The sequence below is a fragment of the Schistocerca nitens genome, chromosome 1, assembly GCF_023898315.1.
Source record: "Schistocerca nitens isolate TAMUIC-IGC-003100 chromosome 1, iqSchNite1.1, whole genome shotgun sequence".
Lineage (NCBI taxonomy): Eukaryota > Metazoa > Arthropoda > Insecta > Orthoptera > Acrididae > Schistocerca > Schistocerca nitens.
Genome location: NC_064614.1, coordinates 1,065,635,276 through 1,065,654,828, shown reverse-complemented (window position 1 = coordinate 1,065,654,828; position 19,553 = coordinate 1,065,635,276).

The following is a 19,553-nucleotide window of genomic DNA, read 5'->3' as shown; positions in this document are numbered from 1 at the left end:
CCACAGGACTACATCCAGCATCTCTACGATCGTCTCCATGGGAGAATAGCAGCCTGCATTGCTGCGAAAGGTGGATATACACTGTACTAGTGCCGACATTGTGCATGCTCTGTTGCCTGTGTCTATGTGCCTGTGGTTCTGTCAGTGTGATGATGTGATGTATCTGACCCCAGGAATGTGTCAATAAAGTTTCCCCTTCCTGGGACAATGAATTCACGGTGTTCTTATTTCAATTTCCAGGAGTGTATGTAAACCTGTGCACCTCAAAAAAATGTAGTATCCAGTCACAACATTATCAGTGAATCACGGTTGGTATCTTTGAACTTATACCATACCATGGGTTTAAGACTTTCCAGGAATACGAAATAGAATGATCAGGTAGGCTCAGTCCTGTGAGAAGCAGGTGGTACACTTCGCTTTATTGACAGGATGCTGGGGAAGTGCAATCAGTCAACAAAGGATATCACTCACAAATTTCTCGTGCGATCCTTCCTGGAATGTTGTTCAAGCGTGTGGCACCAATACCAAGTAAGACTATTAGGGAATATTGAGTGTATACAGAGAAGGGCAGTGCAAATGGTCACAGGTATTGTCGATCCTTGGAAGAGTGATACAGAGATGCTGAGGAAACTGAACTAGCAGGCTTTTGAAGATGGACGTAAACACCTGTGAAAAAGTCTACTTATAAAGTTCCAAAAACCAACTTTAAATGACGGCTCTAGGAATATGCTATAACCACCAACTTATCACTGCAGTAGGGATCGTAAACACTGACACGTTTAAACAATCTTTCTTCCCGCGTTCCATACGTGCACGGAACGGGGAAATCCCTCTCCCATGTACTTCTCGGTGATGTGCGGAGTATAGATGTAAATGTAGATATAGATGTAGTGTGAACCACCATTACTGTCCGAATTTGCGCATTAAAACATGGGAAAGAAACGCCTTTCCTGCCATCGTCTCGCACCGTTAGCCTTTACACGTTTCTGTTTCCAAGATGAACTTCAGAAAACCGCTAACTAATACTAAAACTGTACATCACGCATCCATACTCTTGGAATGCCAGTAAACCACAGTCTTCGGGCACAGACTCAGAAACCTAGCGAGGTGACGCAGTGGTTAGCACACTGGACTCGTTTTCGGGAGGACGACGGTTCAATTCCGCATCCGGCCATCCTGATGGAGGTTTCCCGTGATTTCCCTAAAATTAGGCAAATGCTGGGATGTTTCCCTTGAAAGGTCACGGCTGACTTCCATCCCCATGCTCCCGTAATTCGATAGGACCGATGAACTTGCTGTTTCGTCCCCTCCCTCAAATCAACCAGCCAACTAACAGACTGAGAAAGTAGTGCGCAGATTAAAAGTTGCTACAAACTATCTATAGTCGCGTGCTGTAAAGATTTACCTCTTCTTCCAGTCGCTTGGAGGAAGAAATTGAGCCGGCCGTAGTGGCCGCGCGGTTCTGGCGCTGCAGTCTGGAGCCGCGAGACCGCTACGGTCGCAGGTTCGCATCCTGCCTCGGGCATGGATGTGTGTGATGTCCTTAGGTTAGTTAGCTTTAACTAGTTCTAAGTTCTAGGGGACTAATGACCTCAGCAGTTGAGTCCCATAGTGCTCAGAGCCATTTGAACCATTTGAAGAAATTGACTAGCAATGATGCGTAAGAAAAAGAAGTCGAATTGATAGAAATGTATATAAATCACTCCCCATGTGAGTGCGCAGTGTCCTCATAATGTACACAGAAAACATTCCCATAAAAAAATCTGATACTGTTGTTGAGAGTATCTCATACATCGTTCATGAATATTTAAATGCTTTTAAGGGTACACTTCTTTCCAGCAAGCCCGACGACACACTCATTTCTGTTCAACCTATCGGTATTTACGATAGCGAAGGTTCTATCAGTCATCTATTCATCGATCCTATCAAAATTATGGGGAGGTTTTTTATTCACGTCTTTGTAAACGATGTATAAAGTCGTGCAGTGGGAGCGTCTTTCTACGAAGCCGGAATGTGCCTTTGGTCTCAGTCTATCACGTAGGTAGCGTGTGAATGCAGCGAATTTGTTTCACACGAGTAGTTTCTGCTGATTGAACCTGCCCCTTTGAGAGAAAAGATATTTTCCTCAAAATACATGATCATATCTGAGTCTGGAAGGCATTCAAGCTCTCTGCAGTCAACTGACGTAAGGGACATTTCTCGGCATATCTGGCAGCAGTTCTTTGGGTCTTCTTCCGAGGGCGAGTGACTTACGCTCCTACCGAGCCACGCGGGGATATTCGCTGCGCTGAATTCGCTTACGGGGATTCAAGCGGTACGTTTCCCGCCATCCTTCTCTTTCCGTTTCCCTTTGTATTAGATTCAAGAATTTTCCGGGGCTTCTCACAGAATTTTTACTGCTTTCCAGGTCAGTGAACAGTACTACACATCTGCTCTTCCTCTTTCACCGTTCACGCCAGCAACAAGCGGCCTTCTTTGTTAACAACAGAATAAAATTTGTCAGGCGTGTCTTTTAAGGGAATGATTTCTTACAAAGTAACATGTGTGCGTTTGCTAAGTTGTTCAGCTGCACTGGCTATATCAGTGATTTTATTTATTATTTTATTTTACACGTCTAGTGCTATAGGACCAAATTCAGGAGCAAATCTCCAACGTCATGGAACGTGACAGTGGATGAAATTAAAACGTAAAGGTAATAAGAGATAAAATAAAATGTTTGTGAATCCAAAAAAAGACAAGCCATAAGTTTATGTAAACGCAGTCTACAATATAACACAAGAAACAGCTTAATTTTTCAAGGAATTCCTCGACAGAATAGATGTGACTCATGAGGAAACTCTTCAGTTTCGGTTTGAAAGCGCGTTGATTAGTCGTAGGATTTTTTAATTCTTCTGGTAGCTCACTGAAAATGGATGCAGCAGTATATTGCACACCTTTCTGCACATGTGTCAAAGATATGCTATTCAAATGCAGATTGGATTTCTGCCGAGTATTAACTGAGTGAAAGATACTTATTCTTTGGAATTAGCTGATATTGTTAATAAGAAACAGAATACCCAGACAAATGAATAGAGGTCGACAAGAAGTTCACGAACTTACACCACTGATTGCCCGAACCGCCCGTTTCTGAACCAAAACTATCTTTTGAGAATAGGAAGAGTTGCCCCAAAATATAATACGATGCGCCATAAGCGAATTAAAATAAGCAAAGTAGACAAATTTTCGTGTCGAACTGTCACTTTTTATTGTATTGAACTGGGGACCTAGAAACTACGGAAAGACTTCGTCCCCGCCGTAGCCCTCAGTGATTCACAACCCCACAACAGGCTATAGCAGTCCGCTCACGCCACCGCCGTCCCATACCGAGCCCAGGGTTATTGTGTGGTGCGGTCACCAGTGGATTTCGTTCTGCCATGGTCCCTATACCCTTCCAGGACAATGTACAAATTGGTGTATTTTAAACAGAACAGATATTTTAAACATATCACTGTGGCACGTAAAACATAGTTCATTATATTCATCTCGTCTATCTGGGCCTGACACATTTAGTTTATGCTCGTTGTTTTTATTTACAAAGTAAGGAATATCCACTAATCAAAGATTTCACAGTTTTCTTATTGGGGCAAAGATGTAAGCAAAGCAAAGAAAATATGTTGAAAGTGGAGCATGCTGAAAACAGAAAAAAAACTTTTCTCGGAAATAACTTATTATTCGAATACTCTAGCATAAATAGTTTACAGGGCATTTTTAATCAAATTGTAGCAGAGTACGAATATTTTGAGCACTCCCTGCCATTTTCAGGGCATAAATGCTGCAAGTAAGCGCTGAGGAAGGCAATATAAAACCTGTGTTTACAGAGCAACCCGGAAAAAAATAATACTCACATACACTGTAAACGCAAACCAAAGGTGAACGACGTCATTATCGATAATGAAAATTAATAACCAACGTGTGAGGTAGCATTAACGCATTAACACCCCCCCCCCCCCCCCCCACACACACACACACACACCTTCTCTGTTTTTGGACGAGGGTGACATGTGTATTCCATAGAGAATTTAAACAAAAATCACCATCTCTGTCTATAAAGCCGTTCACTGATTTAATTTCAACAGCTTCCTTAATAACATTATCTCAACAGCTTAATGCTGTGCCAGAATCTTAATGCTGTTGCATTCCATTGGATGACCGGTGCCAAGACAATGTTCTTCAATAGCTGTTTTGTTCGGTTGTTGGAAGCGTGTGCTCCGCTTATGCTCAGTACACGGATCGTCCACAGTCCTGAAGTTTCACCAATACATGACATCCCGGCCGGCCGGAGTGGCCGAGCGGTTCTAGGCGCTTCATTCTGGAACGGCGCGACCGCTACGGTCGCAGGTTCGAATACTGCCTCGGGCATGGATGTGTGTGATGTCCTTAGGTTAGTTAGGTTTAAGTAGTTCTAAGTTCTAGGGGACTGATGACCTCAGCTGTTAAGTCCCATAGTGCTCAGAGCCATTTGAACCATGACATCCCACATTTGTCAACAAAGCGGTAGACATCCGACTTACGCAAACCAAGATCATCCTTTATGGAGCCTAAAAGGGCCCCCGATCTTAGATGGGGGTCGACAAACACATTTCACATCACATTTCCGCAAAATACGACAAGTCCTGTTCGAAACGCTCTATGCGTAAAGCAAAAATGTCGTAGTCTTTGGTACCACTTCGGTATCATCATCATTCACCTGTTGCCCAGCTTGTTCATAACTCAAAAGGTAACTTCGCTCTGTAAACGGCTATAAACGGCTTGTCCCAAAGTATCACGAACCTTCCCCCTGACCATCACATGATGGAAAGGAAGACAGCCACCCTCTTCCACTTTTAGCATAAAACAAATATTCGGATGGACTGAATTCTGGTTTTCTTAAAAGTCGACCAAAAATTTCACATTTTAGTTCGGATTGGTTGGGCGTTGCTTAATGGTCGCAGTCTGGAAATTTCAATCCTTAACTGCCTGGGGTTTGGCGAATTTTGAACGTTTCTTATATTGCATCGCGACTTTGTGATAAACCTCATGGATAAATCTGTTAATGACGCAGCTTTATCAGTGCTAGGAAAAGGTTAATTTTTGCACCGACTCCGAAGCATCTGCCAGTGGTTGGTTTTGTTTGTTTTGTTGAGCAGGCTGTTTTGAAATTACCTTCTGATGGTGCAGAAGAGGCTATGAGGGAAGCTTGTAGTTTGTTGACTGTGGCACGTCCACCCAATAGTAATATCACAATAACTCAGAGGACTGCTTTATATTCACTTCGAGTTGACAATTGCTTTGGACAAGCAGGATTACTTTTAGAAAATGCAGCGTTCGCTGATTCATCGATCGGAGGATCAGTGCTGGCCCCACAAGCAGGTCTAGAGAAAGGCTATGTGCCTTGTGGAGAAAGGTTCCTTCTTACAGGAGTCTATTAAGAATCTTATTATTGAGCTTTTCCCCTACGTTATATGACCTCACTAAGATCCACACAGAAGAGGAATTCCTTCCTTTTCATCCACAACGTTGGTGTTCCGACATATCGTGTTCCTTGCTAGTCTGTTCAGCCCTATGTTAGGTCTGTGTGAACACCACATAAAGCACTCTTGGGATTGCTAAAGTCGATTGGAGCGGATGCGTTTGAATGACTATGATGTGATCTCTCTCTCTTCACTCGTATTCCTCTGCCTGATTAGTTACAGTAGACTGAGGTTAGGTTTAGTGCTGAACTAACGAACATATTTTGACATGTGTTGACATCCACATTTTATTTAATGACCAGTACTATGAGCTGGCAGAAGGAGTTGCGATGGCAAACACGTTGTCACTTATTACAACCGGCCTGTTTATGAAAGATTTCGAGGAACTTGCCTTGGAGTGGGTGGCTTCGAAACTTGCGAACTTTTCAAATACGTAGACGATATTTCTGTTGTCTGGTCTTATGGCCGTGAGAATTTGAACGACCTTTTAAATTCAATGCACCCGAACACTTGGTTCACGATAAAAATGGAAAAGGATGGCCGTTTTCCCTTCCATGATGTGTTGCTCAGGAGGAAGGATGGGACATGCCGTTTATAGGAAGCCTACCGACACTGACTATCGTCTGTAGGCTTGTCACCATCCGGCTCAACGTGAAGGGGTACTTCGTACCTCTGTTCACAGGACCATGTCAACTCTGACACAGAGTTTGTCAGCTGAACTACCCCATCTCAAAATAGCCTTCCATCAGAATGATTGTAGTGAAAAATCAGACGTGCATTGCGCTATCGATCAACTCTGCACAAGTGAGTGATGATAATACGGAGGTGGCACCAAGGTCTACGACCCTTTTGCCTTACGCAGGGAAAATTTCTATCAAGATTGGTCGTATTTTGCGGATATAATGTTGTGACGTTTGTTTTTCGACCACCATCTAATATCAGGGCCCTTTTAGGTGCCGTAAACGATGATCTTGATATGCATCAGCAGGGTGTCCATCCGATTCATTACTACTGTGCCATGTCATTTATTCTTCCGACAATGAAGACTGTGGAGGATTGGTGTAATGAGCATAAGCGTCACATACGTTTACAACACAGAAGCATATGCGCTGTTGGAGAACAATCTGTATCTACATCTGCATCGATACATCACAAGTCACCATAAGGTGCGTGGCTGAGGGTACCCTTAATTGTCCCACTCGCAAGTAAAGGGAGGGAAAAACGACTATCTATATGCCTTCATATGAGCCCTAATTTCTCAAATCTTGTGTCCGTGGTTCTTACCAGCAATGTATGTTGGTGGCATTAGAATCGTTCGGCAGTCAGCTTCAGATACTGGTTCTAAGAATTTTCTCAATAGTATTTCTCGAAAAGGACACCGCCTTCCCTCCAGGGATTCCCATTTGAGTTCTCGAAGCATCTTCATAACACTTACATGTTATTCGAACCTACCAGTAACAACTCTAGCAGCGCGTCATTGAATTGCTTCGATGTCTTCCATCAATCCGACCTGGTACTGTTACCAAACACTTGACCAGTACTCCAGAATAGATCGCACTAGCGACCTGTATGTGGTGACTTTTTCAGATGAACCACTCTTTCCTAATTTCTCTTGCAAGGTGGCAGAATAACTGGTCAGATTCGCACCTTACATGAGACCTTTACACATCACAACGAGAAGGTGAAGATGACACCTAACGTAATTCGGCAGTTATGAGAACATTTGCCTAACAGTATGTAATTCAAAAAGGGATAACAGCCAATCGATGGTAATTAACACACCATTCCTATACAGTGCATGTCTTTGAATGGAAGGTGGAACAGGGAACGCAGTCCCTTTTAGTTTTGAAAATCCAGCCCCACAATGGTGTAGCGAAGCTGTGCTGTGGGAGTTACGACGGAAAACACTTAAAGTGATGACAGGACGAAGGTCAGCGACCCCAGGCAAGGTGATCCAGGCTAGGAGACGCGGGTAGTGGCACATCTGCACAAGGGAAAGAAAAAAAGCTTTAGAAAGCTGTGTTTCGGAATTCCAAGGGATGCAAACAAAAGACAGTGACGCATTTTCGTCCAGCGAGTGCGACACACGGAAAGATCAATGTACTTTAGGCCTCTAGAACGACCACAAAGCGTCCGATTGGCGGAAACGCCCTATGAAGGAGAAAAATACGGAAGTTTCAAATGCAGTTTGATAGAAGGGACATTGCGATTGGTAGAGAGACTTTCTATAAAATAAGAGGAACACTCCTATTGACCTAAAAAAGCTGTGATGTGAAAAAGGAACCCAAGTGGAGTGAGGAAGTTCGGCCACGATTAGGACAAGAGAGAAATTTCCTGGGGACTCTTCTCTGACCTGGCGCCAAGTGCAGAACAGAGTGCTTAACGCTCCATACGATGCAGAGAAGAAATTTGTGTGGACACTGCGTTCACAGCGGCTGCACTTCAGCTAGAAATTAGCTGTATCAACGTTTAGCTCCAACTGTGGAGAAACGAAACCAGCCAAATCAGTTGTTTGTTGTTCCGAGAACTGAGAGCGCACCGTAATATGCACGCTGCTCCAGCCATGCGTGTGTATGTTGACACATAATAAGACTAGGGCTGAGTATATGTTTTCTCACATAACGAGAAACATAAGTAAATTTTCTGCTGCAAAGTTCAGTGGGAACGAGCTGACAGCACCACGTCGCAGCTTAAGGTAAATAACGCGTGCAGAGGCTTAACTTTGTTGGTTCACCAGCTTGTGTCCACTGTAAACTCGAGCGGCCTTGGGTTGTCTTGAACTCAAATTTGTCATTTAGCTAACCGTCCACCGTAGACTAGATTGTCATCCTAAATACTACTGAGCTTTTAACTGGAATCTGACGATTTTCGTAGCACTCACCAACATCATACTGTATCAATAGGAGCAATTTTCTAAACAAACTTCCAATTAAACTTTCATATTATTGTGCTTAGGATTAATGTAAAGAAACTTCGAATTACACAGTCACAATATTGTGCGTAGGATTAATGTTCCGTCAGAGAGCTAATATTTAACATTGTTGTGTATAAAAATATTTCTCTTTTTGATGGTGGCAAGAGGTATTATCCATTGCGCTGTTTTTATGTTGGCGAGTTGGAAACTGTGTATAAGCTGTAATTTTGTGAGAAATATTGCGACATTAAAGTTGTCATTTCACCTTACACAGTTTTTCTCAGCAAGAATAAGCAAAAGCAAACCGCACCTTACACTCTCAATAAACCAAAGTCGACCATTCGCTTTCCCTACCACAGTTCTCAAATGGTTCAAATGGCTCTGAGCACCATGGGACTTAAGATCTGAGGTCATCAGTCCCCTAGAACTTAGAACTATTTAAAGCGAACTAACCTAAGGACATCACACAAATCCATGTCTGAGGCAAGATTCGAACCTGCGAACGTAGCGGTCGCGCCGTTCCAGATTGAAACGCCTAGAACCACTCGGCCACGACAGCCTGCCCACAGTTCTCACGTACTTGTTTCACCTCATATCGCTCTGTAACGTGACGTGTAGATATTTAAACAACTTGACTGTGTCAAGTAGGTCACTAGTAATACTGTATTCGAACATTACATGTTTTGTCTTCCTACTCATGCGAATTAACTTGCATTTTTCACATTTAGGGCTATCTGCCATTCACCAGGCCAAGTGGATGTCAGCTCATGTTCCTACAGTCACCTAACTTCAACATCTTACCATACACCAAGGTGTCATCAGCAAACAACCGCCGATTGCTGCCCACCCTGTCCGACAAATCATTTATATATATACAGAACAACAATTATCCTGTCAAAAATGGTTCAAATGGCTCTGAGCGCTATGGGACTTAGCATCTGAGGTCATCAGTCCGTTAGAACTTAGAACTACTTAAACCTAACTAAGCCGGCCGGTGTGGCCGTGCGGTTCTAAGCGCTTCAGTTTGGAACCGCGTGACCGCTACGGTCGCAGGTTCGAATCCTGCCTCGAGCATGGATGTGTGTGATGTCCTTAGGTTAGTTAGGTTTAAGTAGTTCTGAGTTCTAGGGGACTGATGACCTCAGTAGTTAAGTCCCATAGTGCTCAGAGCCATTTGAACCATTTGAACCAAACCTAACTAACCTAAGGACAACACACAACAATGCCCTAGGCAGCATTCGAAGCTGCGACTGTATCAGTGACGCGGTTCCCGGCTGAGCACCTAGAACCGCTCAGCCACCGCGGCTGGCTTGTCCTTTCACACTTTCTGGGGAACTCCTGACGATACCCATATCTCTGTTGAACACTCGCGGTCGAGATCAATATACTGGGTTCTATTATTTAAGAAGTCTTCGATCCACTCAAAAATCTGTTAACTTATTCCATAATATCGTACCTTCGTCAACAGTGTACAATGGGGCACCGTGTCAAATACTTTCCGGAATCTAGAAATGTGGAATCTGCCTGTTGCCCTTCGTCCATGGTTCGCAGTTTCATGTGATAAAAGGAGAGCAGAGTTTCACATGAGCGATGTTTTCTAAAACCATGCTGATTTGTGGACATAAGCTTTTCATTCTCAAGAATGTTTATTATATTCAAACTCAGGATACGTTTAAAGATTCAACACCAAACCGTTATTATGGCTATTGGTGTGAAGACTAGTGAAGGCTAGGCTCAGATGACTAACAGCATAGGGTAGTTATGTAGGAATTTTACGAAGGAGTATCTGGTAGTGATTGTGGGTGGAATAGGGAATATTCTTGATAGGTGCGGGGAATATAATGAAGGTGGTGACATGGTAGAGATAGCTACTCAAACTGGAGGCAGTAAACGGCATTTCGTGCAGCTGTTTCAGCATCATGATAGGCCTCATCTAATTGTGGCTGTTAGGCGCATTAACATGGGGCAGGAGAGGTCACTGATGGCAGAGGGCATGGGTCACATTGCAGTGATGCCACTTGAGTCCATCAGTAGATGGGGTTTCTCTAGGAATGGTCTGCACCTCAATATGTATTGGAAGGGGAGGCTGGCAAAGCTTGTAGGTAACAGTGTAGTGGGCGGTGGTAGGACCACTCATGGAAAAATTCCTGCAGTAGTTTGTGTTACAAATGCATCTTTTGTGGATTGAAGTCGGTTGACAGGTATACCTGCTTAAAGTAGGTCGCTCTGACTAAGTAATCACTTTCAGAGGACATCATGTTTCCAAGTAGAGAAGGAGTTAGCATATTTATTGGTGTATCGGAGCAGTACTTAATTAATTTGCCAATTTATAGGATTCCTTTACCGGGATACAGATTAGCTGGCTGCTTTTTAAAGAGGCCCTTGCTGGATGGTGGAGTACCCATGTATGTAAAAAACAATATTCCATTTGAGTCCATAGACATGTCACGGCACTGCACTGAACAGATATTTGATCGTGGTGCAGGGGCAGTTGCATTTGATGGAACTAAACTTCTAATTTTTGTTGTTTATAGGTCCCCCAACTCTGAGTTCAGAGCATTTCTGCTCATGCTAGAGAGGTTTCTTGATTCACTTTATAGGAAGTACCAGAAACTATTTATGTGTGGTGACTTCAATATTAATTTTGCCTATGACTGTGCAAGAAAAAGGATATTGGTAGATCTCCTAAATTCCTATCATCTGACGCTGACTGTGGTTTTTTTTTTTTTTTTCAACTATGGAGCAGGGCAACAGTAGCACAGCTATAGACAATATTTTTTCGTTCTTCTTTACTGGATGGGCATTCTCTTGGTAAAACGGTGAACGGCGTTTCACACCATGATGAACAAATTTTGACAATAAAAGACCTATGCAATGAAATGTCACATGCAGTTACAATATAGGAATGTTAATCCAATGATAACAGAGAGTTCTTTAAAACTCGTCAAGGAACAAGAGTGGCAGGATGTTTATAATGCCGATAACATAGATGACAAATATAATGCTTTCCTTAACACATATCTCATGCTCTTTGAGAGTTGCTTTCCATTAGAACGTTCTAAATAGGGTACTAGTATAAAAGGTAGCCTCGGTGCCTGACAAGCGGGATAAGGATATCATATAGAACAAAGCGGAAATTATACCAAAATGTTAGAAGTAGTCACAATCAAGCTCCAATTGCCCATTACAAACAGTATTGTAAGGTGCTTAAAATGTTATTAGGAAGGCAAAGAGTATGAGGTGCGCAAATAGAATAAATAATTCATAGGATAAAATTAAAACAATATGATCAGTTGTGAAGGAAGTATCTAGTCACAAGAACAAGTTATACAGTATTTAACAATCATTTTCTGAGCATTGCTGGTGAATTACATAAAAATTTATTTTCTACAGGCAATCATATAATTCCCTTGTAAAATGCCTTTCGGAGAGTGATGTCTAAAATATTCCTCTGTGATACTGACAAGGGGGAGATTGAGTCAATAATTAAATCGCTGAAGACTAGGGGCTCTCACGGATACGATGGAGAGCCTAGAAGAATATTAAAGTACTGTGCTGCACATGTTAGCCCTGTACTCAGCCATATTTGTCATTTTTCCCTGAGGAATGGTTAGTTTCCTACACGATTTAAGTACTCGCTAGAAAAACCGCTTTATAAAATGGGAGAAAGGGATAATGTAGACAGTTTTAGACCTATTTCTATGCCATCAATGTTTGCTAAAGTTATTGAAAAGGCTGTGTATGTCAGGATAATTGGTAATTTTATGTCACATAATTTGCTGTCAAATTTACAGTTCGGCTTTAGAAGTCGTTTAACAACAGAAAATGCTATGTTATTTTTTATCTGTGAGGTACTGGATGGGTTAAACAAAATATTTCGAACGCTAGGCATATTTTGTGATTTAAGTAGGGCGTTTGATTGTGTTGATCACAAAATATTGCTCCAGAAGTTGGAACATTACGGAATACGGGGAGTAACTCACAATTGGTTCACCTCTTACTTTAAAAACAGACAGCAAAAGGGCATTATTCACAGTGCTGAGAATGGCTGTGATGTGGGGTCTGAGTGGAGTAAGGTCAAATGGGGGGGGGGGGGGGTGCCCCAGGGATCTGTGTTGGCCCTCTCCTGTTCCTTATTTTTATATAAATGACATGCCCTCCAGTATTATGGATAATTCTAAAATGTTTCTGTGTGCTGATAACACTAGCTTGGTATTAAAGGATGTTGTGTCCAACGTTGGCACTGTTTCAAATAGTGCAGTTCATGGCATAAGTTCATTGCTTGTAGAAAATAAACTAACGCTAAATCGCAGTAAGACTGAGTTTTTACAGTTTCTGACACAAAATTCAACTAAACCCGACGTTTTAATTTCACATAATGGGCATATGATTAATGAAACTGAACTGTTTAAATTTCTAGGTGTTCAGATAGATAGTAAACTGTCGTGCAAAGCCCATATTCATGATCTTGTTCAATGACTTAATGCACCATTTTTACTATTCCAATTGTAGCTGAAGGAAGCGATCGTTCGAGACGAAAATTAGTCTATTTTCATTCGCTTATGTCGTATGGTATTATATTCTGGGGCAGCTCTTCCCATTCTCAAAAGATATTTTTGGCTCAGAATCGGGTGGTTCGGGCAATAAGTGGTGTAAGTTCACGAATCTCTTGTCGACCCCTATCAACTAGTCTATGTATTTTGACATTGGCTTCCCAATATATATACTTCACTGTCGTTTCTTGTTAACAATATCAGCTTAACCCCCAGAATAATTAGCTTTGCTCAGTTAATACTCGGTAGAAAGCCAACCTGCATTTGGATCGGACTTCCGTAACTCTTCTATAGAAAGGTGTGCAATATATTGCTGCACCCATCTTCAATAAACTACCACAAGAATTCAAAAATCGTAGCAGTAATCCACGCGCTTTCAAATCGAAACTGAAGAGTTTCCTCACTAGTCACTCCTTCTATTCTATTGAGGAGTTCCTTGAAAAATTAAGCTGATTCCCATGTTCTATTGTTGACTGCGTTTACCGAAACTTAGGGCTTGACTCTTTTGGGTCCATAAACATTTTATTTTTATCTGTTATTCCTTTTATGTTGTAATTTCATGTACCGACATGTTCCATAACCTTGGAGATTTGCTCCTGTATTTGGTCCTACGGAACTTGACGTGTAAATGAAAAAATTGGTCTCCAATTTTACGGGTTCGTTATTTTACCACGGAGTCACCTGCGCTTTTTTCCAGTCGTTTGGGACTTTGTGTTGGGCTAGAAATTCACAATAAGAGCAAGGTAGGTAAGGGCCAATACCGTAGAATACTCTTTGTAAAATCGAACTGGGGTTCCATCTGCACCTGGTGATTTATTTGCTTTCAAATCTTTCAGTTGTTCCTCTACACCAGGGATACTTATTTTCGTCCATACGATGGTCTTTCCGATGGACAAATGACGGTATGTTTCTACGATTCTCCTTTGTGAACGATTTCTTGACCGGGAAATTTCGTTTTGCTATTTTCAGCTGCCACATCGAACGTATCAATAAGGGACTGAATTGAAGCGTTAGACCTGGCCAGCGATTTTAAATAAGACCAGAGTTTCCTCAAGTTCTCTGCCAGACCTTTTGCTAAAGTGTCACTGTTGTAGTTGTTGTACGCTTCGCGCATAGGTCTTTTCACAGACCGACGAATCTCTACTAACCGCTTGTCGTCATTTGTGCTTTGTCTTCTGAGACGGCAGTGTAACAATCTCTGCTTCCTCAGCATCTTCCGAATTTCGTCATTAAACCATGATCGATGTTTTACATCCTTTATCCACTTACTAGAGACATAATTCTCCAGATCGCGACTTACAATCTGCTCAAACTTTGCCCGTAATTCTTCTACGGTCATCTTACTGTTACTATGTGGTGTCTTTCCGGCATACCGGGTTCGATTCCGGCCGGGCTGGGGATTTTCTTTGCCCAGGTACTGGGTGTTTGTGCTGTCCTCATCATTTCATCATCATCATCATCATCATTATCATTCGTGACAGACTTGATTGCGTAAAAATTGAACTGTGTAAAACTTGGGACCCACAAACCAAACGTCATGATCATCATTATCATCCCAGCCTTCTTGACTTATTTATTAATTTTTGTAACCATAGCTGTTATAATGACGTCATTATCGCTAATCCCCGTCTCCGTAATGCGACTGTCGATAAGTTCTGACCTGTTTGCAACTACAAGATCTAAGATATTTCCGTTACGTCCTTGCTGCCGAGCTAGCTGCTGAAGACAGTTTTCAGAAAACGTGTTCAAAAGCATTACGCGTGACTGTGTCTGTACCTCCGCAATAAATCCATAGACATCCCAGTCTATACTCAGTAGGTTAAACTCGTCTCCAGCTAGCATTTCTGCGGTACTGACCGTAGACTTTCTTCGAGTGACTCTAGAACTGTCACAGCGGAGTCGAAACATCCAACAATTAACTTGATTTCACCTACACATGTTATACGCGACCAGGTAACATGAATGTTACATTCAACTTCAACCTCAATAGGGACAATAATTTGTCAACTGCAACGGACACTGCCCTGGTATGGTCTCTGATGTGTCTTTCGAATATAAGGTCCACAACTCGCTAAATATCTGACAGCATTCCATTCCGGGTTGCAACCAGCTCTCTGTCGCGAGAATAACTTGGGTACGAGAACTTTCCTAGAGGGCAGTAAATTCTGGAACTTCATTACGAATACTTCGACGCTTTACTGGGGATAGTTTGACAGTCGAAGTATCTTTACTGTGAACACCTCCTGAGTTCCCTTACCGCATATCGACTGACGAGTGTTCATCGCCGTCGGGGAAGACATCAAGCGTGAAGGGCTGCAGGCGGTTCGCAGCTCTCAGCGTCTCTTCGATTGCTACCACAGGTCCCATGCAACCGCAGGTGAATATCTCCCATAGTATAATGCTGCTACCACCAGCCTACGTCCGTGGCGCGCTGCCATGTTTTGAGTCGCAGTTCATATCGACGACGGCATTTGTGCAGACGGCCATCGACCTATTGTAGCAAAAATGTGATTCATCCGAAGAGCCGATAAGTTTTCATTGGTCGACAGTCAAATCCTCATGGTCCCGAGTCCACTGCAATCGTATGTGACAATGTCGTTGGGTCGACATGTGAAAACGTAGAGATTGTTGCTGAGCTCCCTGTTCAACAATGAACGATGAAAGTTGTGCTCCAAAAGCCTTGTGCGTGCACCAGCATTATGTTCTTTCGGCAGAGATCACCATCTATCCTATTTTATAGAGCGAACAAGCCTCCGGAACCAACGTCCTGTGAAGAGTCGTTTACGTCCAACGTTTCACCTACCTCTTTCCGTAGTTTTTCACGACGGCAGCCACGTGAACATTCGACCAGCTTCGCCATTGTCGAGATACTAGTCCACAGGCTCTGCTAATAATGATCTGCCTTTTGACAAAGTCGCTTGTCTCAATGGATTTCCCCATTTACAGCCCATATGATTCCCCATCCATGTCTGCTCCGCTTACATACTTTTGTTACCTCGTCTCGTGCCTGCAACGCCACCAGGTGCCTTGCAGCGTCGCAATGGGCAGTGTTCATAATGTTTTGGCTTATTGGTGTAGGCTCTAATCCGGCTGGGCAGGGTGTCGAACTAATTGTGAGCTTGGATGACAGATGCAGCTATGATACTACACCTCCGAGCGAATAAGACATCTGTCGCCTAACGCAAGCAGCAATATCGTGATAACGATGAACTTCATACTCATCAGAACGTCGCTCTACCGATGTCGAATTCGGAACTTGTGGTGCACGTTTCTGCTTCTTACACGAGACATAACGCGATCTTCTCACGGAAAACCATCATTCACGTTGAATTTCCGAATGAGAAATTCACTTCGTAATATACCCTTAAAAATCAGAACACGGGTAGCGTTATTCCAACACTTTTCATGCGGTTGCGCTGAAATATTATTCCTTTGCATGTAAAAGTATGCCATCTGACCTTTATTGCATTCCGATTTCGTGCTGCTATTTAATGGCCAATGGTGTATAAAGATTAAAGGTCATTATGTGGCTCTAACAGCTATATGTACGGTTTTTGTCTACTGTATGTTGCAATCAGAAAATTTACATGTTGTGACACAGAATCAAACATGACTTTCAGCTCTTTTATATGCTTACACGTCGTGTGGCCGGCATATCGGGCTCACATAAGGTGTTACACTCTTCTTTTCTCTCTCCTTTTTTTCCAGTATCTCTATGATTTTTATGTGATTACGTTTACGATCACAAAACTAATTTCGGAATCGAACAGATAAATTAAATACCGTCAACAAAACAGCGGCAGAGATTACACAAAACATTAAACTGAATTTAACGTTGTTTTCCATATCAAAACTGTTAGTTTTGCGAAATTTCTTTATAAAAATTACGTTTCTCACTGTAACAATCTATACGCTATACAGGGATGTAAGAGACCCATTTTCGAGTTTTTCGATTTCATACAAACAACAAACTCAGAGCTTTCATTTTCACCATCACCCGAAGTGTGATACTCCATCAGACAGGGTCCCCGTTTTCCCGAAGACTGGTTCAAATGGTTCAAATGGCTCTAAACACTACGGGACTTAACATCTGAGGACATGAGTCCCCTAGACTTGGAACTACTTAAACCTAACTAACCTAAGGACATCACACAGATCCATGCCCGAGGCAGGATTCAAACCTGCAACCTTTGCAGCAGCGCGGTTTCTGGACTGAAGCGCCTAGAACCGCTCGGCCACAGTGGCCGGCTCTGAAGACGGGCAAGGGCTGAGAGCACCCCGCTTGCGATCGGCATACTGGATGGTCACCCACCCAAGTGCTAACCCAGCCCGATAGTTCTTAACTTCGGGTATCTGACGGGAACCGGTGCTACCACTGCGGCAAGGCCATTGGCTTCAGGGGCGTAACCTCCATAAATTACTACATTATGAGCCCACAGTAGACTGTCTATTCTAAGGGGGTGGTTATTTGCCGCCGGTTCCCAGATTCTCATCGCTATGATGGCATCATTATCCACACTTGTGTCGATTGTTCTCTGCTCCAGATTACTGCCAAATTTCCAGACTACTGCCAAATTTATCGATCCCAGAGTTGTGACACGGTAATTTCGTGTCGAAGTGCTATCTGTGTGAGCGAATGAGTAATTCATTAATATCATGTGGCATTACGCACATGTTCACTAAACTTTTGAATGTCATTTTCCTACTACACATTTCCTTGTATTACAATTTCCTTGTATTACCATTAATGTAATTTCATATTCCTTGCTACAAATAATTACTTCATTTCAAGATGGACGTCTCTGCAATGCGCATTCACGAATCCATGTTACTTCCGTGTCAAAATTTATACCATAGAAGCTGATCATTTTAAGCCGTGTGGGCCTGTGAGTTGTCAATACTGGAAGTCAAACAATAAAACATCACTCACCTTACATCCTCTAATCCCTCCCAGTGGTACTCGTGTTTTGCCACGACAATATTTCACTCTCACTAGCATTTTCCAGCGTCATTATCAGCGTCTGATGGGACAGTTACGTACATCCTCATAGTACTGCAAATAGGCTTATGCGATACCATCAGTCGCAAGACCTGACACCTTTAGCAACGACTTTGTGTGGTATTCCGCCACTTTAACTGCATGGAGTGGAATATGTGAGAAAAAGCAACGAGTTGAGGTAGGTGACTAAATCGCTGACAATTAGCTCATACATTTTAAGGTTCAAATGGCTATGAGCACTATGGGAGTCAACATCTGAGGTCATCAGTCCCCTAGAACTTAGAACTACTTAAAACTAAATAACCTAAGGACATCACACACATCCATGCCCGAGGCAGGATTCGTCGAACCTGCGACCGTAGCGATATTTTAAGGTTCCGAAGCACAAACTGCTACGAGTTGCAAGACCCTTATATTTCCCCACTTAGCAGTACGAACACGCACAGAGAAACTTCATGCAAAGTGTTGTCAATTAATTAGCTGCCAGCCGGCCGCGGTGGCCGAGCGGTTCTAGGCACTTCAGTCCGGAACCGCGCGACCGCTACGGTCGCAGGTTCGAATCCTGCCTTGGGCATGGATGTGTGTGATGGCCTTAGGTTAGTTAGGTTTAAGTAGTTCTAAGTTCTAGGGGACTGATGACCTCAGATATTAAGTCCCATAGTGCTTAGAGCCAACCAATTAGCTGCCACACTAGTTATGGGTTAGAATGAGGAGAAATATCTAAGTTCGGTGTTCCGTTGCTATTGAGAGCAGAGGCAGAAAACCTGGTGAAGGAGCCGTTCTAGTAGGCGTCTGAAGTGAATTACGGACAAAACGGTCTTACTAACTGTTCTATGACGACATATACATTACATGCTGCGCAACGCGCTGTGCAGTGGGTGTTGGAAGGTATTTGCTACCAGTGTTATAGATTTCCTGATGTATCCCATCCGCATATTGAACGAGGGTGAAATTATTATTTACCTACTACCGTGAGGCCTTATATAACTCTTATTATCGTCATCCCCACGAAAAGTAACCAATGGTGTCAGCAAGAGTATGTTAGAGTCTTCTTTGATCACAGGTTCTCCAAACTTACATGGCAAGGCTTTGAGAGAACATCTTTGTTTTTCTCCCAAACCTTCCCATTTAAATTCCCCGAGCCTTTCTTTTCCACTTTCGCATGAGGCGTATCACACTGTTGAGAGCATAGTAGATCATCTCAGAACTCGACGTCTGTAATCGTGGTTACAAGATAAGGGTTCGAAACCCTTGAACTCTTGCATCTTTTATGCTGTCTTCTTTTCCATATAGCTTCTCAGTATTACACCTAAGTACTTATAAAATTTTTTGTGCCGCACCTCCTAATCTTGTAATCTGAATTTCTTACGAATCGTCCAACGACCATACCTTCCTGTAGAAAACAACATAATCAGAGAGTAATCTTACAGTGCTGCTGATAGATATATTTGAACTCTCGTGCCTAAATAATGAGCTTGGACATATGCTTTAGCATATGTGGCGTATTCGTTTACTCGCTAACGTGCCCTCTCATTGGAACAGAAAGTGATTCGTAACCCTCCTATTCAAAATCCTTCATTTTCTTTACATTGGTATCT